At 48.6% G+C, this 25,095-nt stretch overlaps 2 pseudogenes across 1 annotated transcript; both read left to right on the top strand.

Moving 5' to 3' along the window:
* Positions 1-22,838: 22,838 nt before the first annotated feature.
* On the top strand, positions 22,839-24,993 carry LOC147960672 (uncharacterized; annotated as a pseudogene). Its single transcript, XR_015611727.1, has 4 exons — positions 22,839-23,569; positions 23,722-23,945; positions 24,011-24,588; positions 24,699-24,993. The product of XR_015611727.1 is annotated as an uncharacterized LOC147960672 (transcript).
* LOC125519128 (hydroxyproline O-galactosyltransferase GALT2 pseudogene) lies at positions 23,766-24,866 on the top strand (annotated as a pseudogene).
* Positions 24,994-25,095: the final 102 nt, after the last annotated feature.

Here is a 25,095-nt window from a genome sequence, read left to right on the forward strand (position 1 = left end):
CGCATCCCTAACCTATCGAACTCGCAACTTTCACCCTCCGGTTCACCGATGCGAAACGCGAAACACCGGGGATTCTTTCCCGGATGTTTCCCCCCTTCACCGGTATCACCTCATACCGCGTTAGGGCACCCCTAGCACCGATACTTGTCGTGTCATGCATCGCTATGCATCTGTTTGCTTAAATATTTATTGTTTCTCCCCCCTCTTCTCTCGCTAGACACCGAGACCGACGCCGCTGCTACCCAGTACGACTACGGAGTTGACGACCCTTCTCTCTTGCCAGAGCAACCAGGCAAGCCCCCCCTTTGATCACCAGATATCGCCTACTCTTCTCTATACTGCTTGCATTAGAGTAGCGTAGCATGTTACTGCTTCCCGTTAATCCTATACTGATGCATAGCCTGTCCTTGCTACTACTGTTGTTACCTTTACCTGCAATCCTAATGCTTAGTATAGGATGCTAGTATTTCCATCTGTGGCCCTACATCCTTGTCCGTCTGCCATGCTATACTATCGGGCCGAGATCACTCGGTAGTTGATCACGGGTTTATGCTATATACTTTATACATGATACATGTGGTGACTAAAGACGGGTCGGCTTGAGGAGCACCCGCGAGTGGAGTTTTGAGGCGGAGCGGCAGGGCAGGTTCCGACCACCTAGGAGAGAGGTGGGCCTGGCCCTGGTCGGCGTTCGCGGATACTTAGCACGCTTAACGAGTTCTGGGTATTTGATCTGAGTCTGGCCATTTGGTCTATACGCACTAACCATCTACACGGGAGTAGTTATGGGTATCCCGGCGTCGTGGTATCAGCCGAAGCCTTCGTGACGTCAGCGACTGAGTGGCGCGCGCCGGATTGGAACGTAAGCCTGCTCTTGTATTAAGGGGGCTAGTTCTGCTTCCGGCCGCGTACGCAACGTGCAGGTGTGCTAAGGGCGATGGGCCCAGACCCCTGTGCGCTTAGGTTTAGACCGGCGTGCTGACCTCTCTGTTGGTCTAGGTGGGGCTGCGACGTGTTGATCTTCCGAGGCCGGGCATGACCCAGGAAAGTGTGTCCGGCCAAATGGGATCGAGCGTGTTGGGGTATGTGGTGCACCCCTGCAGGGAAGTTAATCTATTCGAATAGCCGTGATCTTCGGTAACAGGACGACTTGGAGTTGTATCTTGACCTTATGACAACTAGAACCGGATACTTAATAAAACACACCCTTCCAAGTGCCAGATACAACCGGTGGTCGCTCTCTCACAGGGCGACGAGGGGAGGATCATCGGTTAGGGTTATGCTATGCGATGATATTTGGAGGACTTCAGTCTACTCTCTTCTACATGCTGCAAGACGGAGGCTGCCAGAAGCGTAGTCTTCGAAAGGACTAGCTATCCCCCTCTTATTCCGGCATTCTGCAGTTCAGTCCACATATGATACCCTTATTCCATTTGATACCCATGCATATGTAGTGTAGCTTCTTGCTTGCGAGTACTTTGGATGAGTACTCACGGTTGCTTTCTCCTTCTTTCCCTCTATCCCTTCTACCTGGTTGTCGCAACCAGATGTTGGAGCCCAGGAGCCAGACGCCACCGTCGACGACGACCCCTACTACACCGGAGGTGCCTACTACTACGTGATGCCCGCTGACGACGACCAGGAGTAGTTAGGAGGATCCCAGGCAGGAGGCCTGCGCCTCTTTCGATCTGTATCCCAGTTTGTGCTAGCCTTCTTAAGGCAAACTTGTTTAACTTATGTCTGTACTCAGATATTGTTGCTTCCGCTGACTCGTCTATGATCGAGCTCTTGTATTCGAGCCTCCGAGGCCCCTGGCTTGTAATATGATGCTTGTATGACTTTTTTTATTTGTAGAGTTGTGTTGTGGTATCTTTCCGTGAGTCCCTGATCTTGATCGTACACGTTTGCGTGTATGATTAGTGTACGATTAAACCAGGGGCGTCACAAGTTGGTATCAGAGCCGACTGCCTGTAGGAACCCCCCTTCCACACTCCTTGGCCGAAGTCGAGTCTAGACATTGCAAAAACTTTTACTAACTTGGCTGTGTGCCTTACGGGCCCACGTCGCCATCGGGTGGTACTAGGATCTTTTACTCCTCGACCTTTACTCTGGGACTCTGAACTCTCTTCTACTCGGGTTAAACGAATTTACTAACTCAGACACTAGGATCCCGTTACGACATTCACCCCAAAGTTGGATAAGCCCTAGTTATTCTTTAAAATTGTATTTGAACATTATCCACATTGTCATTTGACTCCAGTGAAAACATCTGTGTTTTCAGATGGAACCCACGAGGCAGGTCGTGCGCCACACGACAGCCATTGGTGCCTCAGGGTCACCTGCTGTGTTGGTTGAGATGATGACCTATCTGGGTTATCGCTGGCACCCTGAGTACACCGTCTATGAGGAGTATCAGGACTTCAACCAGGAGCAGTATCGTGCCATCGTCCACCTCTACTCTCGGGAGTATGACTCCACTACCGTGCTGCACACTGCTCATGGTGTTGGAGTGACTATCGATATGGCGGTCCACGATGCTGCTTATGCTGCTCTGACACGTCTTCGTGGAGAGTATCAGGAGTTGGACACCTCCCCCTTCAGGCACATTGCTATCGCATCCGATGTTGGTGCGGAGGGTTACTACACTGCTGCCTACTCCACTGTCACCCGAGAGCCCTTCTACCATCAGAACCTGGTTCTGCATGCTGATGGGCTGGATCGAGCTAACCGAGCTCTTCGCCACGAGTTGTACACCACTCGTCAGCACCTCTACCGTGCTCTGACGATGTTGCACCCCTTCGTCGGATCTGGGGAGCTGTCGCGTTCTGCTATCTACCCAGCCAGGACCGTGATGCCCCAGGGCGTCGGCTGGCCAGATGTGGGAGGCTACTCTCCTGCATTGGGTCCTCTCCTGCCACCTGCGCATCGGGTTCCACACCAGAGTATCCGTGGGCCCCAGGCTACTCGCGTGGAGGTCTTCCCTTCACGTCACTACCAGCTGTCGGGCTACACCTACCTTCGCAGTACCGCATGGGACTGACGTAGACTTGCTTATTAGTGTTAGCTGCATTCGCCGCGAGCCTGTGTGCCGCCTATGATGTCTTAGCCTATGTACCGAACTCCGCGTAATGAACTCTATGCTGATCTCTTTTGTAAGATATGCCGACTACTATGTAGTATCTATCATGCTACGTTCGTTGTGCATGTTTCATCATGAATGATTCTTGTTTTTACGATTCCTCAATGTTGAACTACCCCTGTTAAATATTAGCAGGATGGTTAGACCAGGTGGTCGTGGTCGTGGTGGCAACGCCCCACCACCACCTGAGTACATGGCTGGGATGATGCAACAGTTTGAGCTGAATCGTCAGTTCATGGAGAATATTATGGCTCAGTTTCTTCGCCCCAATATGAACCAGCAGCCAACCCCAGTAACTCTGCAGGATTTCATGCGCCTAAACCCAACTGTGTACCGCAGCTCAACTCAGCCTCTGGATGCTGATGACTGGCTCCGAGACATCACCTATGAGATGGAGTCTGCTGATGTAGCCCCTGCCAGCTATGTCACCTTTGCTTCCTTCTTCCTGAAGGGACCCGCAGCTCAATGGTGGGACAGCCACAGGCGTACTCTGCCAGCTGGAACAATCATCACCTGGCCAGACTTCCAAGCTGCCTTCCGTGCTCGCTTCATCCCTCAAGGAGTTATGGACCGGAAGAAGCGTGAGTTCCGCAACCTCACCCAAGGCAACAAAACTGTGGAAGCTTATCAGCGGGAGTTGCTGGACTTGTCCCGCTATGCTGAAGAGGACATTGCAACTGATGCATGCAGACAGGAGAAGTTCCGGGATGGCCTTCAAGCTGACATCAAACTCGCACTTCTAGTGCATGATTTTGCTGATTTCGCCACTCTGGTGAACAAAGCCATCAATGTCGAAACTGGTCTGCAGGAATACCAGAGCTCTCACAAGCGCAGCCGTGACACGGGCTCATCTTCGGGCCCGTCCTCGCAGAAGCGCAAGATATGGATTCCCAACAGCATGTACCAGCCAAGTGCACCTGCCCCAAGGCAGTCCTATGCTGCACCTCGTCTGCCTACGGCTCCAACTAGGCAGCCAAGGCTTCCATCTCCACCACCCCAAGCTCCTGTTCCTACTCCTGAGAATGGTTTGTGCTTCAGGTGTGGACAACCAGGGCACCGTGCTAGGGAATGCAACCAGAAACAGAATCAACTGGCCCTTCCAGCAACTGGCCGTGGAAGCAACCAGCCTCGCAACAACAGTGCCAAGTCTTATGGTCGTGTTCATGCCAACCATGTTGATCTCAATGAAGTTCTAGACCAGCCTGCTACCGTGATGGATACACTCCTCGTAAATTCAGTACCAGCATCTGTTTTATTTGATACAGGAGCATCACATTCTTTCATATCAGCTGAGTTTGCATTCATGCATGGCATCAAATACGAAGAGATGAACACTGCGATTGTGGTACACACCCCTGCGGGCCAGTGTCAAACCTCTATGGTTAGTCACAACGTTCCCGTTGAAATTGAAGGACTGGAGTTCCTTGCCTCCCCCATCGTACTAAAGTCCTGTAGCATCGACCTCATTCTGGGAATGGATTGGTTGAAAGCGCATACTGCTTCTATAGTTTGCGCCACTAAGGTCGTCCATCTGCTACACCCTTCTGACGAAATAATAGCTTACCAAGCTCATCTAGTTCAGAACGCCGAGGCACGACTTTATGCCTTGAACGCGTTGAACGCTGCACCACTCGAGGGCATTGAGAACATTCCCGTCGTTCGTGAATTCCAAGACGTCTTCCCAGAAGAACTTCCAGGGATTCCTCCTGCTAGAGCTGTCGAATTCATCATCGACTTGAAACCCGGCACTACCCCTATAGCTAAACGACCCTACAAGATGCCGCCGCATGAACTCATTGAGCTTAAGGAGGAAATCGACAAATCTCTTGTCAAAGGTTTCATTCGCCCAAGTTGCTCTCCTTGGGGAGCACCTTCTCTCTTTGTTAAGAAGGATGGGACAAACCGATTAGTCCAAGACTACCGTCCTATAAACCAAGCTACCATTCAGAATAAATATCCTCTTCCTCGAATCAATGATCTTTATGATCAACTAGCTAGCTCATCAGTGTTCTCCAAACTCGACTTGAGGTTGGGTTACCACCAGATCCGTGTTCGTGAAGAGGACATCCCAAAAACCGCCTTCGTGACTCGGTATGGATCATACGAGTACACCGTCATGTCATTCGGCTTAACGAATGCTCCAGCCACCTTCTCTCGTCTGATGAATTATATATTCATGGATTACCTCGACAAGTTCGTCGTGGTTTATCTGGACGATATCCTTGTATTTTCCAAGAACGAGGAAGAACATGCTGGACATCTGCGTCTTGTGCTAGAGAAGCTTCGAGAACATCAACTGTATGCTAAGTATTCCAAGTGTGAATTCTGGCTCCCCGAAGTAACCTATCTTGGGCATGTCATCTCCAAGGATGGTATTGCCGTCAACCCTGAACGAGTTCAGGCTATACTCGATTGGACTCCTCCGAAGAATGTGAAGCAAGTCCGAAGTTTTCTCGGTCTCGCCAGCTATTGCCGTCGATTCGTCGAGAACTTCTCCAAGATTGCCAGGCCTCTGACTAATTTGTTGCATAAGGGTGTCAAGTTCGACTGGACAGACAAGTGTCAGGAAAGTTTCCAGGCGCTCAAAGACAAGTTGACTTCTGCCCCCGTACTTGCTCCACCTGATACTAAGAAGGACTTCGTCATTTACTGCGACGCTTCCCGTCAAGGATTAGGCTGTGTCCTAATGCAAGAGCGCAGAGTGATTGCTTATGCCTCTCGTCAATTGCGCCCTCACGAAGAAAACTACCCAGTTCACGACCTCGAGCTTGCTGCTGTCATTCATGCACTGAAGCAGTGGCGACATTACCTTCTCGGTAATCGTTGCGAGATCTTCACCGACCATCAAAGTCTGAAGTATCTGTTTACTCAGCCAGATTTGAACCTACGCCAGCAAAGATGGATGGAGACTGTTGCAGACTTTGACGTGGGTATATCCTATACCCCCGGCAAGGCTAATGTAATGGCTGATGCCTTAAGCCGCAAGTCTTACTGCAACCACCTCCAGGTCCACAAAGTTCAGCCCTCGCTTACCGAAGAATTTAGAAGGCTGAACCTCCATATTGTTCCCCCGGGATCACTCGCTCCCCCTCCCGAAGGTTTCCCCAAACAAAACCTCCATGTTGTTTCCAAGGGTTCTCTCAATACCCTGGTTGCGAAACCAGATCTTGTGGACACCATCAAATGGATACAGAAGTGTGACGATGAAGTCCTCAATATTAAGCGCGGCCTCAAAAGGGGAAAGCCCTCATTCTTCTCTATCGCCGACGATGGCGCCTTGTATTTCAAAGGCCGCTTAGTGGTACCATGTTCGAAGAAAAACCTGGATAAGACTAAAAGGGTTATGCAAGAAGCTCATGATACGCCTCTGTCCATCCATCCTGGTAGTACAAAGATGTATCAGGATATTCGTCAAAGATTCTGGTGGTCTAATATGAAGCAGGACATTGCTCGTTATGTTGCTGAGTGTGACATTTGTCGCCGAATCAAAGCAGAGCATCAAAGGCCTGCTGGAACTCTGCAACCTATCTCTATTCCTGAATGGAAATGGGACCATGTTGAAATGGACTTCGTCACTGGTTTTCCCAAATCGCAGAAAGGTAATGATGCTATTCTTGTCGTCATTGACCGGCTTTCCAAAGTTGCCCATTTTCTGGCGGTCAAAGAGACAATCACGGCTAGTCAGCTTGCTACTCTCTACATGGCCAGAATTGTTTCACTTCACGGTATCCCACTGGTTATCAGTTCAGACCGTGGCAGCTTATTCACTTCAAGGTTTTGGGCGAGTTTCCAAGAAGCTATGGGGACTCATCTGTCGTTCAGTACTGCGTTCCATCCTCAGTCGCAAGGGCAAGTTGAACGTGTCAACCAAGTTCTCGAAGACATGCTTCGAGCTTGTGTAATCTCATTCGGCAAGAAATGGGAGGAATCTCTTCCATATGCCGAGTTCTCTTATAATAATAGCTATCAAGCTAGTCTGAAGATGTCCCCCTTCGAAGTGCTATATGGACGAAAGTGTCGAACCCCTCTGAACTAGTCAGAAACTGGGGAGCGTCCACTCTTTGGTCCGGATATTATCCAACAGGCCGAAGAACAAGTTCGCATTATTCGCGAGAATCTCAAGACTGCTCAGTCACGTCAGAAAAGTCAGTATGACCGTCATCACCAAGACATGGTCTATCAATCTGGCGAAAAGTCTTATCTTCGAGTTACACCAATGAAGGGTGCTCACCGCTTCGGGATCAAGGGCAAGCTAGCTCCTCGCTATATCGGTCCCTTCACTATTCTCGAAAGGCGTGGAAAGGTAGCATATCAATTGGAGCTTCCGCCGAACCTTTCTCAGGTTCACGATGTGTTCCATGTGTCACAACTCCGCCGTTGCTTCAAGGATCCAATCCGAGCGGTGGATCATGAAGTGCTCGAGTTGCAACAGGACCTCTCCTATAAAGAGCATCCGGTCCGCATTCTCGACCAAGCTGAACGCCGCACCCGTCAGAAGGCGATTAAGTTCCTCAAGGTCCAGTGGTCGAATCACTCTGAAGACGAAGCCACCTGGGAACGCGAGGATCGTCTTCGCGATGAATACCCTGCACTGTTTCCTTCTACCTCCTAAATCTCGGGACGAGATTTCTTGTAGTGGAGGAGATTTGTAATGCCCGGATAATCAAGCTACAGTAACCTCTGCTAATGATGCCTCGTCACCACTCTTACTGTTGTAAACCTCGCGATGATTCAATCCCATTCGAATTCAAATTTCAAAATCAAAGCAAACAATAAAAGTTTTTCAAAATTTAAAACAAAAATGTTCGGGAGATGCCATATTTTACATAGGTCAATATGGTGTAATAAACACAATTTTATAAACTGCCTAAGTATTTTAAATTAAATAAAGACAGAAAAGGAAAATAAATAAAAGAAAGAAACTAACAAAAAAAAGAGAAGAAGGAGGGAACCCCCTCCCACGGCCTACTGGCCCAGTTGGCCGGCCCATTCGGGAGCGGGCCCAACCGGCCTTTCCCCCTCCCCTTATCCATTCCCCCCCCCCAAAACCCTAACCCACCCGATCCCCACTCCCCCCCCACTCGCCCCACCCCGCTCGCCCCCCCTCGCTCCCTCCCCCGATCTGGATCGGGGCGAACCCCCCGATCCCATCGGCCCGACGCCGCCGTCGATCCCCGTCGCCCCGCCGCCGTTCACCATCGCCACCGCCGCCCAGCTCCCTCCTCCTCGCCCCGTGCCGAGGCCGCCGTTCCAGCGCCGCGCCCCCCGACCTTGTCGCCCGCCGCCCTCGTCGCCGGACCGCCCCATCGCCGCCGAACGCCTCCTCGTCCTCCTCCTCGCCGGTCTTCCCCGACCGCCCCCGAGCCCACTGCCCCGTTGCCCTACTCCCCCCCCTCCCGTGAGCTCCCCCCCTTCGCCCTCCTCTCCCCCTAGGTCGCCTCGGCCGTCGCCGCTCGACGCACTCCGGCGCCACCCTCGCCCGCGCCGGGCCGTCCCGCCCCCGGCCCCTCCCCGCTTCCCCGTGCGCCTCCCCTGCCGCGGCCGCCTTTGCTCGCCCGTGCCCTCCCGTGCGGTTGCCCGCACCTGCCGCCCCTGGCCTCGCCGTCCCGCTATGGTGGCCGCGCCCCGCGCCACCGCGTCACCTCGCCGCTGACCCCGCGCCGCCCCTCGAAGCTTGCCGCCGGAGCCAGCCGCTCCTTCTGGCCGCTCCTGCCGCTGCACCTGCCGCCACCGCCGCTGCTTAGCACGGCCTCGCCTCCACTGCTGCCCGCCGCCGCCTCTCTGCCGCTAGCCCAGCGCCCGTTCGGGCGACAGCCGTCGCCCCAGCGCCCAAAACCCGTTAAGGCCCCCTGTGCCTATGACAGGGGGGCCCCACCGCCCCAGAACGTTTTAATTAAAAAAAGAAGAAAAAAAAGAGAATTAAAAAAATATATATAATAATTAATTAATTAATTAATTAAGGAATTAAAGAATTAAAAAAATATAATAATTAATTAATTAATTAAGGAATTAATTAAGTTAATTAATTATAATTAGATTAACCTAATCACTAATTAACCTAATTAACTGTTAGTTAATTAAAACAGAGTATGACGAACGAGACCCACCTGTCAGGTTGACCTGGTCAACTGCTGACGTCATGATGACGTCAGCAGACACTATTCTGGATAATGTTGATTAAATTAATTAAATAAATCCTAAAAATGATTTAAATCTTTTAAAATTTATATAAAATAAACCGTAGCTCGGATGGAAAAACTTTGTACATGAAAGTTGCTCAAAACGACGAGACGAATTCGGATACGCAGCCCGTTCGTCCGCCACGCATCCCTAACCTATCGAACTCGCAACTTTCACCCTCCGGTTCATCGATGCGAAACGCGAAACACCGGGGATACTTTCCCGGATGTTTTCCCCCTTCACCGGTATCACCTCATACCGCGATAGGGCACCTCTAACGCCGTTACTTGTCATGTCATGCATCACTATGCATATGCTTGCATTATATTTATTGTTTCTTCCCCCTCTTCTCTCGCTAGACACCGAGACCGACGCAGCTGCTACCCAGTACGACTACGGTGTTGACGACCCCTCTCTCTTGCCAGAGCAACCAGGCAAGCCCCCCCCCCTTTGATCACTAGATATCGCCTACTCCTCTCTATACTGCTTGCATTAGAGTAGTGTAGCATGTTACTGCTTTCCGTTATTCCTATCCTTATGCATAGCCTGTCCTTGCTACTACTGTTGTTACCATTACCTGCTATCCTACTGCTTAGTTTAGGATGCTAGTTTATCATCAGTGGCCCTACATCCTTGTCCGTCTGCCATGCTATACTATCGGGCCGAGATCACTCGGGAGGTGATCACGGGTATATACTATATACTTCATACATGATACAAGTGGTGACTAAAGTCGGGTCAGCTTGTGGAGCACCCGCGAGTGATTCACGGATTGGGGGCTGAAAGGACCTTTGTCCCAACGGCCCTCTGTGTGGATCTTTGTGGCGAAGCGACAGGGCAGGTTCAGACCACCTAGGAGAGAGGTGGGCCTGGCCCTGGTCGGCGTTCGCGGATATTTAACACGTTTAACGAGATCTTGGTATTTGATCTGAGTCTGGCCATTTGGTCTATACGCACTAACCATCTACGCGGGAGTAGTTATGGGTATCCCGGCGTCGTGGTATCAGCCGAAGCCTTCGTGACGTCAGCGACTGAGTGGCGCGCGCCGGATTGGACTGGAAGGCCACTAGGCTAGGTCTGCTTTCGGCCGCGTTCGCAACGTGCAGGTGTGCTAAGGGCGATGGGCCCAGACCCCTGGGCGCTTAGGTTTAGACCGGCGTGCTGACCTCTCTGTTGGTCTAGGTGGGGCTGCGACGTGTTGATCTTCCAAGGCCGGGCATGACCCAGGAAAGTGTGTCCAGCCAAATGGGATCGAGCGTGTTGGGGTATGTGGTGCACCCCTGCAGGGAAGTTAATCTATTCGAATAGTCGTGATCTTCGGTAACAGGACGACTTGGAGTTGTATCTTGACCTTATGACAACTAGAACCGGATACTTAATAAAACACACCCTTCCAAGTGCCAGATACAACCGGTGGTCGCTCTCTCACAGGGCGACGAGGGGAGGATCATCGGTTAGGGTTATGCTATGCGATGATATTTGGAGGACTTCAGTCTACTCTCTTCTACATGCTGCAAGACGGAGGCTGCCAGAAGCGTAGTCTTCGAAAGGACTAGCTATCCCCCTCTTATTCCGGCATTCTGCAGTTCAGTCCACATATGATACCCTTATTCCATTTGATACCCATGCATATGTAGTGTAGCTTCTTGCTTGCGAGTACTTTGGATGAGTACTCACGGTTGCTTTCTCCTTCTTTCCCTCTATCCCTTCTACCTGGTTGTCGCAACCAGATGTTGGAGCCCAGGAGCCAGACGCCACCGTCGACGACGACCCCTACTACACCGGAGGTGCCTACTACTACGTGATGCCCGTTGACGACGACCAGGAGTAGTTAGGAGGATCCCAGGCAGGAGGCCTGCGCCTCTTTCGATCTGTATCCCAGTTTGTGCTAGCCTTCTTAAGGCAAACTTGTTTAACTTATGTCTGTACTCAGATATTGTTGCTTCCGCTGACTCGTCTATGATCGAGCTCTTGTATTCGAGCCTCCGAGGCCCCTGGCTTGTAATATGATGCTTGTATGACTTTTTTTTATTTGTAGAGTTGTGTTGTGGTATCTTCCCATGAGTCCCTGATCTTGATCGTACACGTTTGCGTGTATGATTAGTGTACGATTAAACCGGGGGCGTCACAGTACATGTGTGAATACATAGACAAACAGAGTGTCACTAGTATGTCTCTACTTGACTAGCTCGTTGAATCAAAGATGGTTAAGTTTCCTAGCCATAGACATGAGTTGTCATTTGATTAATGGGATCACATCATTAGATAATGATGTGATTGACTTGACCCATTCCGTTAGCTTAGCATACGATCGTTCAGTTTTATTGCTATTGCTTTCTTCATGACTTATACATGTTCCTCTAACTATGAGATTATGCAACTCCCGAATATCGGAGGAACACCTTGCTTGCTATCAAATGTCACAACATAACTAAGTGATTATAAAGATGCTCTACAGGTGTCTCCGATGGTGTTTGTTGAGTTGGCATAGATCGAGATTAGGATTTTGTCACTCCGTGTATCGGAGAGGTATCTCTGGGCCCTCTCGGTAATGCGCATCATTATAAGCCTTGCAAGCAATGCAACTAATGAGTTAGTTGCGGGATGATGCATTACGGAACGAGTAAAGAGACTTGCTGGTAACGAGATTGAGCTAGATATTGAGATACCGACGATCAAATCTCGGGCAAGTAACATACCGATGATAAAGGGAACAACTTATGTTGTTATACGGTTTGACCGATAAAGTTCTTGGTAGAATATGTAGGAACCAATATGAGCATCCAAGTTCCGCTATTGGTATTGACCGGAGATGAGTCTCGTTCATGTCTACATAGTTCTCGAACCCGTAGGGTTCGCACGCTTAACGTTCGGTGACGATCGGGTATTATGAGTTTATGTGTTTTGATGTACCGAAGGTAGTTCGGAGTCCCGGATGAGATCGGGGACATGACGAGGAGTCTCGAAATGGTTGAGATGTAAAGATAGATATATTGGATGACTATATTCGGACATCGAAAAGGTTCCGAGTGATTCAGGTATTTTTCGGAGTACCGTAGAGTTACGGGAATTCGCCAGGAGGGTCGATGGGCCTTCGTGGGCTTTAGTGGAAATAGAGGGCGGCAAGGAAGTGTGGGGTGCTCCCCCCTAGGCCCAAACCGAATTGGTTTAGGGCTTTGGGGGTCGGCCCCCTCTTTCCTTCTCCTCTCCTCCTCTTTCCTTCCCCTCCTAGTTGGACTAGGAAAGGGGGAACCTACTCCTAGTAGGAGTAGGATTCCCCCCTTGGGGCACACCCTATGAGGTCGCCGACCCCCTCCCCTTGCTCCTTTATATACGTGGCCAAGGGGCACCCCATAGACACAGAAGTTGTTTAGTTGATCTTTTAGCCGTGTGCGGTGCCCCCCTCCACCATATTCCACCTCGGTCATATCATAGCGGTGCTTAGGCGAAGCCCTGCGTCGGTAGCATCATCATCACCGTCATCACGTCGTCATGCTGACGGAACTCTCCCTCGAAGCTCTGCTGGATTGGAGTTCGTGGGACGTCACCGAGCTGAACGTGCGCTAAACTCGGAGGTGCCGTATGTTCGGTACTTGGATCGGTCAGATCGTGAAGACATACGACTACATCAACCGCGTTCCCATAATGCTTCCGCTTATGGTCTACGAGGGTACGTAGATGATACTCTCCCCTCTCATTGCTATGCATCACCATAATCTTGCATGTGCGTAGGAATTTTTTTGAAATTACTGCGTTCCCCAACAGTGGTATCAGAGCCAGGTTTATGCGTAGATGTCATATGCACGAGTAGAACACAAAGGAGTTGTGGGCGTGGGTATATACATTTTGCTTGCCGTCACTAGTTGATCCTTGATTCAGCGGCATTGTTGGATGAAGTGGTCCAGACCGACATTACGCGTACGCTTACGCGAGACTGGTTCTACCGCCGTGCCTCGCACACAGGTGGCTAGTGGGTGTCTGTTTCTCCAACTTTAGTTGAATCGGTTTCAATGAACAGGGTTTCTGAAGATCAAAAATGAATCACTATACTACATTGTGGTTTTTGATGCGTAGGTAAGAACGGTTCTTGCTCAGCCCGTAGCAGCCACGTAAAACTTGCAACAACAAAGTAGAGGACGTCTGACTTGTTTTTGCAGGGCTTGTTGTGATGTGATATGGTCAAGACGTGATGAGATATAAGTTTTTGTATGAGATGATCATGTTTTTGTTGAAGTTATCGGCAACTGGCAGAAGCCTTATGGTTGTCTCTTTATTACATAAGATGCAAGCGCCAAATAATTGCTTTACTTTATCGCTATGCGATAGCAATAGTTGCAAGCGCAATAGTTGGCGAGACGACCATGTGATGACACGTTGATAGAGATCAAGATGATGGAGATCATGGTGTCATGCCGGTGACGATAGAGATCATGATGGTGTTTTGGAGATGGAGATCAAAGGCACAAGATGATGATGGCCATATCATGTCACATATTTTGATTGCATGTGATGTTTATCCTTTATGCATCTTATTTTGCTTAGTTTGGCGGTAGCATTATAAGATGGTCTCTCACTAAATTTCAAGGTATAAGTGTTCTCCCTGAGTATGCACCGTTGCCAAAGTTCGTCGTGCCGAGACACCACGTGATGATCGGGTGTGATAAGCTCTACGTTCACATACAACAGGTGCAAGCTAGTTTTGCACACGCAGAAATACTCGGGTTAAACTTGACGAGCCTAGCATATGCAGATATGGCCTCAGAACATTGAGGCCGAAAGGTCGAGCGTGAATCATATAGTAGATATGATCAACATAGTGATGTTCACCATTGAAAACTACTCCATTTCACGTGATGATCGGTCATGGTTTAGTTGATTTGGATCACGTGATCACTTAGATGATTAGAGGGATGTCTGTCTAAGTGGGAGTTCTTAAGTAATATGATTAATTGAACTTTAATTTATCATGAACTTAGTCCTGATAGTATTTGCATAACTATGTTGCAGATCAATAGCTCGCGATGTAGCTCCCCGTTTATTTTTGATATGTTCCTAGAGAAAAATAAGTTGGAAGTTGATAGTAGCAATGATGCACTGGGTTCGTGATCTGAGGATTATCCTCATTGCTGTACAAAAGAATTATGTCCTTGCTGCACCGCTAGGTGACAGACCTATTGCAGGAGCAGATGCACACGTTATGAACGTTTGACAAAGCTCGGTATGATGACTACTTAATAGTTTAGTGCACCATGCTTTACGGCTTAGAACCAGGACTTAAAAAACGTTTTGAATGCCACAGAACATATAAGATGTTCTAAGAGTTGAAATTGGTATCTCATACTCGTGCTCATGTCGAGAGGTATGAGACCTCTGACAGTACATTGCCTACAAGGTGGAGGAGAATAGCTCAACCAGTGAGCATGTGCTCAGATTGTCTGGGTACTACAATTGCTTGAATCAAGTGGGAGTTAATCTTCCAGATAAGATAGTAATTGATAAAGTTCTCTAGTCACTATCACCAAGTTACTAGAACTTAGTGATGAGCTATAATATGCAAGGGATGACAAAAGTAATCCCCAAGCTCTTCGCGATGCTGAAATCGGTGAAGGTAGAAATCAAGAAATAGCATAAAGTGTTGATGGTTAACAAGACCACTAGTTTCAAGAAAAGGGCAAATGGAAAGAAAGAGGAACTTCAAATAATAAAGGCAAGCAAGTTGCCACTCCCATGAAGAAGCTCAAAGCTAGACCCAAGCCTGGAACTGAGTGCTTCTACTGCAAAGGAAATGGTCACTGGAAGTGGAACTGCCCTAGATACTTGGCGGATAAGAAGGATGGCAAAGTGAACAAAGGTATATTTGATATACATGTTATTGATGTGTACTTTACTAGTGTTTATAGCAAACCCCCCGGTATTTGATACTGGTTCATTTGCTAAAAGTAGTAACTCGAAACGGGAGTTGAAAAATAAACAAAGACTAGTTGAGGGCAAGGTGACGATGTGTGTTGGAAGTAATTCCAAGGTTGATAAGATCACCATCGCACACTCCCTTTACCTTCGGGATTAGTGTTGAACCTAAAATAAATGTTATTTTGTGTTTGTTGAGCATAATATGATTGGACTTTTATTGCAATACGGTTATTCATTTAAGTCAAAGAATAATTGTTATTATGTTTACATGAATAAAACCTTCTGTGGTCATACACCCAAGGTGAATGGTTTATTGAATCTCGATCATAGTGATACACATATTTATAATATTGAAGCCAAAAGATGCAAACTTAATGATGATAGTGCAACTTATTTGTGGCACTACCGTTTAGGTCATATTGGTGTAAAGCGCATGAAGAAACTCCATGCTGATGGGCTTTTGGAATCACTTGATGCTTACGAACCATGCCTCATGGGCAAGATGACTAAGACTTTGTTCTCCGGAACAATGGAGCGAGCAACTGACTTATTGGAAATAATACATACTGATGCATGGGGTCCGATGAGTGTTGAGGCTCGCGATGGGTATCGTTATTTTCCGACCTTCACACATGATTTGAGCAGATATGGATATATCTACTTGATGAAACATAAGTCTGAAACATTTGAAAAGTTCAAAGAATTTTAGAGTGAAGTGGAAAATCATCGTAACAAGAAAATAAAGTTTCTACGATCTAATCGTGGAGGAGAATATTTGAGTTACGAGTTTGGTCTTCATTTGAAACAATGCGGAATAGTTTCGCAACTCACACCACCTGGAACACCACAGCGTAATGGTGTGTCCGAACGTCATAACCGTACTTTATTAGATATGGTGCGATCTATGATGTCTCTTACCGATTTATCACTATCGTTTTGGGGTTATGCATTAGAGACAGTTGCATTCATGTTAAATAGGGCACCATCTACATCCGTTGAGACGACACCATATAAACTGTGGTTTAGCAAGAAACCTAAGCTGTCGTTTCTTAAAGTTTGGGGCTATGATGCTTATGTGAAAAAGTTTCAACCTGATAAGCTCGAACCCGAATTGGAAAAATGCGTCTTCATAGGATACCCAAAGGAAACTGTTCGGTACACCTTCTATCACAGATCCGAAGGCAAGATATTCGTTGCTAAGAATGGATCCTTTCTAGAGAAGGAGTTTCTCTCGAAAGAAGTGAGTGGGAAGAATGTAGAACTTGATGAGGTAATTGTACCTTCTCCTAAATTGGAAAGTAGTTCATCACAGAAATCAGTTCTAGTGATTCCTACATCAATTAGTGAGGAAGTTAATGATGATGATCATGAAACTTCATATCAAATTACTACCGAACCTTGTAGGACAACCAGAGTATGGTCCGCACCTGAGTGGTATGGTAATCCTGTCTGGAAGTCATGTTGCTAGACCATGACGAACCTACGAACTATGAGGAAGCGATGATGAGCCCAGATTCCGCGAAATGGCTTGAGGCCATGAAATCTGAGATGGGATCCATGTATGAGAACAAAGTATGGACTTTGATTGACTTTCCCGATGATCGGTGAGTCATTAAGAATAAATGGATCTTCAAGAGGAAGACGGACGCTGATAGTAGTGTTACTATCTACAAAGCTCGAATTGTCGCAAAAATGTTTTCGACAAGTTCAAGGTGTTGACTACGATGAGATTTTCTCACTCGTATTGATGCTTAAAAGTTTGTCTGAATCATGTTAGCAATTGCCGCATTTTATGAAATCTAGCAAATGGATGTTAAAACTGTATTCCTTAATGGACTTCTTAAAGAAGAGTTGTATATGATGCAACCAGAAGGTTTTGTCGATCCTAAAGGTGCTAACAAAGTGAGCAGGCTCTAGCGATCCATCTATGGACTGGTGCAAGCATCTCAGAGTTGGAATATATGCTTTGATAAAGTGATCAAAGCATATGGTCTTATACAGACTTGCAGCGAAGGCTGTATTTACAAGAAAGTGAGTGGGAGCACTACAGCATTTCTGATAAGTATATGTCAATGACATATTGTTGATCAGAAATAATGTAGAATTTTCTGGAAAGCATAAAGGAGTGTTTGAAAGGAGTTTTTCAAAGAAAGACCTTGGTGAAACTACTTACATATTGAGCATCAAGATCTATAGAGATAGATCAAGACGCTTGATATATTTTCAATGAGTACATACCTTGACAAGATTTTGAAGTAGTTCAAAATGGAACAGTCAAAGAAGGAGTTCTTGTCTGTGTTGCAAAGTGTGAAGTTGAGTAAAGACTCAAAATCCGACCACGACAGAAAATAGAAAGAGAATGAAAAGTCATTCCCTATGCCTCAGTCATAGGTTCTACAAAGTATGATATGTTGTATACCAGACCTATTGTGTACCTCACCATAAGTTTGGCAAGAGGGTACAATAGTGATCTAGGAGTAGATCACTGGACATCGGTCAAAATTATCCTTAGAGGACTAAGGAAATATTTCTCGGTTATGGAGGTGATAAAAGAGTTCGTCATAAAGAGTTACGTCGATGCAAGCTTTTTTCATCGGTCTAGATGACTCTAAGTCTCAATCTAGATACATATTGAAAGTGGGAGCAATTAGCTAGAGTAGCTCCGTGCAGAGTATTGAAGACATAGAAATTTGCAAAATACATATGGATCTGAATGTTGCAGACCCGTAGACTAAAACTTCTCTCACAAGAAAAACATGATCACTCTTTGGGTGTTAATCACATAGCGATGTGAACTAGATTATTGACTCTAGTAAACCCTTTGGGTATTAGTCACATGAAGATGTGAACTAATCACATAAAGATGTGAACTATTGGTGTTAAATCACATGACGATGTGAACTAGATTATTGACTCTAGTGCAAGTGGGAGACTGAAGGAAATATGCCCTAGAGGCAATAATAAAGTTATTGTTTATTTCCTTATATCATGATAAATGTTTATTATTCATGCTAGAATTGTATTAACCGGAAACTTAGTACATGTGTGAATACATAGACAAACAGAGTGTCACTACTATGCCTCCACTTGACTAGCTTGTTGAATCAAAGATGGTTAAGTTTCCTAGCCATAGACATGAGTTGTCATTTGATTAACGGGATCACATCATTAGATAATGATGTGATTGACTTGACCCATTCCGTTAGCTTAGCATACGATCGTTCGGTTTTATTGCTATTGCTTTCTTCATGACTTATACATGTTCCTCTGACTATGAGATTATGCAACTCCCGGATACCGGAGGAACACCTTGGGTGCTATCAAACGTCACAACATAACTGGGTGATTATAAAGATGCTCTATAGGTGTCTCCGATGGTGTTTGTTGAGTTGGCATAGATCGAGATTAGGATTTTGTCACTCCGTGTATTGGAGAGGTATCTCTGGGCCCTCTCGGTAATGCACATCATTATAAGCCTTGCAAGCAATGCAACTAATGAGTTAGTTGTGGGATGATGCATTACGTAACGAATAAAGAGACTTGCCGGTAACGAGATTGAGCTAGGTATTGAGATAACGACGATCAAATCTCGGGCAAGTAACATACCGATGACAAAGGGAACAACGTATGTTGTTATATGGTTTGACCGATAAAGATCTTCGTAGAATATGTAGGAACCAATATGAGCATCCAGGTTCCGCTATTGGTTATTGACCGGAGATGAGTCTCGGTCATGTCTACATAGTTCTCGAACCCGTATGGTCCGCACGCTTAACGTTCGGTGACGATCGGGTATTATGAGTTTATGTGTTTTGATGTACCTAAGGTAGTTCAACTTCCCGGATGAGATCGGGGACACGACAAGGAGTCTCGAAATGGTTGAGACATAAAGATCGATATATTGGATGACTATATTCGGACATCAGAAAGGTTCCGAGTGATTCAGGTATTTTTCGAAGTACTGTAGAGTTACAGGAATTCGCCGGAAGGGTCAATGAGCCTTCGTGGGCTTTAGTGGAAATAGATGGCAGCAAGGAAGTGTGGGGTGCGCCCCCTAGGCCCAAACCGAACTGGTTTAGGGCTTTGGGGCCGGCCCCCTCTTTCCTTCTCCTCTCCTCCTCTTTCCTTCCCTTCCTAGTTGGACTAGGAAAGGGGGAACCTACTCCTACTAGGAGTAGGATTCCCCTCTTGGGGCGCACCCTATGAGGCCACTGGCCCCCTCCCCTTGCTCCTTTATATATGTGGATAGGGGGCACCCCATAGACATAGAAGTTGATCAGTTGATCTTTTAGCCTTGTGTGGTACCCCCCTCCACCATAATCCACCTAGGTCATATCGTAGCGGTGCTTAGGCGGAGCCCTGCGTCGGTAGCATCATCATCACCGTCATCACGCCGTCGTGCTGACGGAGCTCTCCCTCGAAGCTCTGCTGGATCGGAGTTTGTGGGACATCACCAAGCTGAACGTGTGCTGAACTCGGAGGTGTTGTACGTTCGGTACTTGGATCGTTCGGATCGTGAAGACGTACGCCTACATCAACCGCGTTCTCATAATGCTTCCGCTTACGGTCTACGAGGGTACGTAGACGATACTCTCCCCTCTCGTTGCTATGCATCACCATGATCTTGCATGTACGTAGGAATTTTTTTGAAATTACTGCGTTCCCCAACATAGCCATGCAACATGCGATTGTGCATACAAGGTTCTCATAAAGCACCAACTGTGGTGTCTATTCTCAGCTCTAGGTGCTCCATAGAAACCCGTGAATCGTCACTCAAGGGAGTTTTGATCCTTAATTCGCACCATTGTATCAATATGGGCGGAACTATAATTTTTCAACTGAACATCATATTCCTTGGACCAGAAAAGACCTATGCCACCACTTAGTCCTTCACTTTCCACAGCAAAGCATCTCGCGAAACCTAGTTGGTGACGCATATCTTCAACTCTTTTCACCCTGATTTTAGTCTCCATTACAAACAGCAGGGCGGGGACTTCTTGCTTCACAATGATGTGAAGCTCGTGAACTGCCTCGGGGTTCCCAAGCCCTCGGCAGTTCCAACTCAAACAATTCATTGCGATCGGCAGGGCTGCAACGCAGCCTCTGCCGAATTTTCAGGTGTGGGTTTCTTTTTCTTCGTGTCCCGCAGAGGCTCTTCCTCCTCTTTCATGAGTAGTCTGTCCATCTCCCTCCATTACCTTACCAGCCATATGTTCAGGGTGTGCGGAGCTGTTGCCATCGGTAAGGAGTAGCTGACGACTTGCAACTGGCCGGTACACTTGTTTTGGCGCCTCTTTCCTCTTATTATTCTGTGATGTGTTCTTCACTGGAGAGTTCACCTCCACTTGTTCCTTGCTGGGAGTAGTTGAATTCCGAGACTCCCTTTGGCCGCTCGTGTGTGCATGTTGTTCTTTCGATGTGCCGTCACCAGATGTTGTCCTCCTTTTATCCTCTAGTGCCCTTAACTTAGGGCCAAACTGCAGTTCCCCTTTCTCATCCCTGGGGCCTGGGTTGGGACAAAAAGGATCTGAATGACCTAGACGGCCGCAAGAGAAGCAAAAGTGTGGCACTTTCTCATATTGTATGTCATATAGATCAGTTTTGCCCATCTTTGCCGATTGAATCAAGATCCATCTCCTCAATGGCTTCTTGATGTCAACAGAGACTCTCGCACGCAGATATCCACAAACATGATCAAACTGAATAGAAGTGGCTACCTTATCAATTTGCTGCGCAATCAATTTTCCCCATGCATCATTCCGCGGATTGTATGGGAGATTTGGAACCCTAGCCCATAAATTGAGCCGATTACACTGGACCTCATCAGGTCTCATGCAGTCCTCAAAATCAGCCAATATGACGGCGTTTTTGCTAATATGCCAAGGTGAGCCTTCCCAGATCCGTTCGCGATCGCACTGGGATTCGAATTCTGCCACAAAGGTGTTCTCTCCCATCGATCGAAATTGGAGTCCCCTAGGGTTTCCCCACACCGGCCGAAGTGTGTTGGTTATGGTCTGAATATGGAGGAGATTCTGGTGCAAGACCCTTCCCGCCAATAGCCACTTCTCCGGTTTGCCTTCTTCCCTATCATCGATCACCAGCGATGTCGCCTCCTCATCGGTGATCCCTAGTTTCCCGAGTTTCTCTTCGAGCAGGGCCCTGGCCGTCCGTGGGGAGACCAGATCCGCTGCCCGATGATCGCCGCTGGCTGATGCAGACATCTTCCCGCGGAATCCAGGGACGCCCCGCCATGCAGATCCGGCGTGCGCCGTCGAGTTCCGCTCGAAACCCTAATCACCAGAGGTTTCAGGTCTCGTGAAAAAAACAACGCTTTCCAATACTTCTGTACGTCTGTCCATCTGATGGTTGCTGAGACGGCGAAGCGTGGCCCATAATATTTTCGTTGTAGAAAAAAGAGTATCAAAGTACTACAAATCTACCGGATGATGCAAGCCTAATTTAAGCCGCCTCTAGAGATGTCCGATTAGATGTTCTCAGCCACAGGATCAGGCAGCACTGCGCAGCACGGATCGCGCCCGGTGGCGCTCCATTGCAACGTCGACGCCGCTTCATTGCAACCCGGTGAAGCTTCAACGGCCCCGCGACGCTTCCACTCCGGCAGCTACTGGCAATGCTTCATTGCAACTCCGGCGGGGCCCTCGGCGATATTGCATCACAACAACGGCGCCCCGACGATATTTCATTGCAACTTCGGTGCCCCCGACGATATTTCATTGCAACTCCGGTGGTCCCGGGGATGTTGAATCACAGCACCGGATGTCCCCCGGCAATGCTACGTTGCAACTCCGGCGATGCTTCATTGAGAAAACCGACGAGCCCCCAACTGTAGCACCTCGCCACTCGCTTGAAGCACGACAGAGCGCCGGTGGTCCTCTGTCGCGACAACACCGGCGACCCGATGTTGTGCAGCTCCTCTCCTGAGCCTCCCGTTGTAATAGCATGTGTGGCGAGTGGCGACCGCCACGCGACACCGTGGTCGCCTGCAGCTCCGGCGGCCGCTTCCATGCAGCCCCGCGGGATCTCGCAGCGGCGCCCCTTGTAGCAGCAGCTCCGCCGGCAAACCGCTGCATCGTAGCACCGGGAGTCACAGGAACTGGTACGCGAGCGCAACCCCCGCTGCGGCCTCGATCGTCGGCTTCGTCGTGGCAACACCCTTGCAACACCTCCAGCAGCCGCCGTTGCCTGTGCAGGCGAGGGGAGGCTGTCCTTTTGCTATGTAGCAGCAGGTAGGAGTAGCGGTGGCCGTCGGCTTGCAGACATTGCAGCAGCGGTGCACACCAATGAGAAGCAGAAGCTGGCGGTAGTGGTGGCCATGAGCTTGCCGGCGTTGATCCTGGTCTGAAGGAAGGAGAAGGAAAGGGAGAGGAGAGGTCTGCGGGAAGGGAAAATGGAGCGAGGAAGACGATGGACATAGGAGAGGAAATGTGCAGCTGTGGGGATAAGGGAGAGGAATAGAGTAAATTGCACAGAAGTACCACAATTGAGGCATTGAAAGCAGATTGGTACCAAGATTGGTAATTTTTACATGTCAGTACCAATTTTGAGGCGAGGCCTTGCAAAAGAGGCTAAAAGTGTTGTTTATACGTATTGACAGGGAAACTGACCGGTTAGGCCCGCCCGTCAGATGCCACGCTGGCTAGTTGGCGTGTGCCCGCACGCTGACTCGGACAAGGCTGGGTCGCACCGTTTAGTTGCAGCCCGAGCCTCCGTCTCCGTCGTGCCCGTCGCCACCGCCGACCGCCCGCGCCGCCGTGAGCTCGAGGCCCGCACCTCCACGACCGCGGCCCTGCTCCGGCCCCACACGCGCACCTTCCCGACCCCGACCCGCCCCGCCGCGCCCGCCTCGCGCTCTCCTCCATCCGCTTCTGCCGCGGCACCAATTCCTCCTCCGCCTCCTCCATCGACGCCGCAGCTTCCTCCGCCTTTGCCGCCACGGCTACCTCCTGCCTCACCTCCTCTCCCCTTCCGCCGCCTCCTCCTCCTCATCCCCTCCCCCTCCCCGTCAGCCCCTGCGTCCTGCCCCGCCACCGTCTCGGCTCCCCGCGCTGGCGCCCCGGTGGCCGTGGAGCTGCCATGCGGGATGGCCGCCGGCTCGCGCGTCACGGTGGTGGCCCGGCCGACGAGGAGGGACGAGACGGCGTCGCCGCAGTTCATGGTGGAGCTGCTCGGCACCAAGGCCGTCCAGGGGGAGGAGCCGCCCAGGATCAGAGGCGACTTCACCGGCTGCCCCGTCATCGAGCTCAACACCTGCTATCGCATGCAGTGGGCGCTGCCGCAGCGCTGCGAGGGCCCGACGTCCCGGCCCTGACGAGGATAGAGGTGAGCTCCTTTGATTCCACAGTTCAATCTCGCTTTTTCCTTGCCGTTCTCTAAGAAATTTAATAGTAGTATCTCAATTTTGAAGCTATTTGTTCGTTAAAACCAACACAAATTTCATCAGTGAATTTGCTTGCTATTGGTTCCAATTTCAGTTGATGGCCTCACCTTTGCCGGCTGAACCAGTCAAGTGTGAGAAATGGACTCGGGAATGTCTGAACAGTGGAAGGCCTCACCTCTGCCGACTGAACCTGACGAGCTGTTCATTGGCATCCTTTCTGCAGCCAACCATTTCGCCGAGCGGATGGCCGTCCGCAAGTCATGGATGATTGCTACAAGGAAGTCATCTAACAGTGTTGGCCGGTTCTTCGTCGCTCTGGTAAGTACCTGTGGATGATTGCTACAACTTTGAAGTTATTTTGCTGACTTTGCAAACTCTAATAGAAGACTTATTTACAAAATGGGAAAAAGAGGCCAACGAGGAGCTGAAGAAGGAGGCAGAGTTCTTTGGTGACATTGTTCTGGTCCCTTTCATGGATAGCTATGACCTCGTTGTTTTAAAGACTATTTCCATTGCTGAGTATGGAGTAAGAAAAACTAGTACGTGTTTAACGGGTCATATCTGTTAGTTCCCCTTTCCAGTCTCATGTTTTAGTGCGTTCATGCTAGCCTCTGCCTTTCCTAAAGCAAGCATGGGTTTAACTCCAGCTGGAACTATGATTATGATTGCAAATCCAATGATCGTCTTCTAAACACAGGGTGTTATGTTTATCATGCCTACTAGTGGTATTAGAGTATCATATTTATTTTAGAAAAAAATAGAGTATCATCTTTCTGACAAAGTTCTGGTACTGATAGTGATATATTTCACCCAGCATACATGAGTGTGATGTAATTTTCCTGCTGCTCTTCAGGAATGGGAAGAAGAAGTATACCCACCTTACGCAAACGGACCGGGCTATGTTATTTCATCAGACATCGCTGAGTACATCGTATCTAAGTTTGACAACCAGAAACTAAGAGTAAGTCATTACCACCATCTTTGTCAGTCAGTAAGTAAATATCGAAGCATTTGTGTCAGTGTGTCTATAGGCTAACAAACGGATGTGCTTTCCCCTGATTGTGGGTTCAGAAGTTCGACAAGACTCGCCAGCCGGTGGAGTATTCGCACGACGTCAAGTTCTTCCAGGCCGGCTGCTTCGACGGTAACTACACCGCGCACTACCAGTCGCCGCAACACATGATCTGCCTCCGGAGGAAGCTGCAGCCCGGGAGCGCTCAATGCTGCAACGCCAGATGACAATGAGACTGCTTGGTAGTTGAAAAGCAACACCCGGCTCTCTGGAGAATCAAACAGCAAGGATGAGTTCGAGTTTGATCTTGATTTGGAGGCCCTCTGGATAGTTAGCTTGCGTAATTCGCTCATTCTTTTGGTCAGTGGCTGGTTAATTCAGCTGCTGATTCTGACACTAGCTAGATGCTGACACCATGTACATGTGTCAATTGTTTTTGATCTAGGAACTAACAGC

Source organism: Triticum urartu, chromosome 7A (genome assembly GCF_056163025.1).
Source record: "Triticum urartu cultivar PI428250 chromosome 7A, HENAU_Tu73, whole genome shotgun sequence".
Taxonomy (NCBI): Eukaryota; Viridiplantae; Streptophyta; class Magnoliopsida; order Poales; family Poaceae; genus Triticum; species Triticum urartu.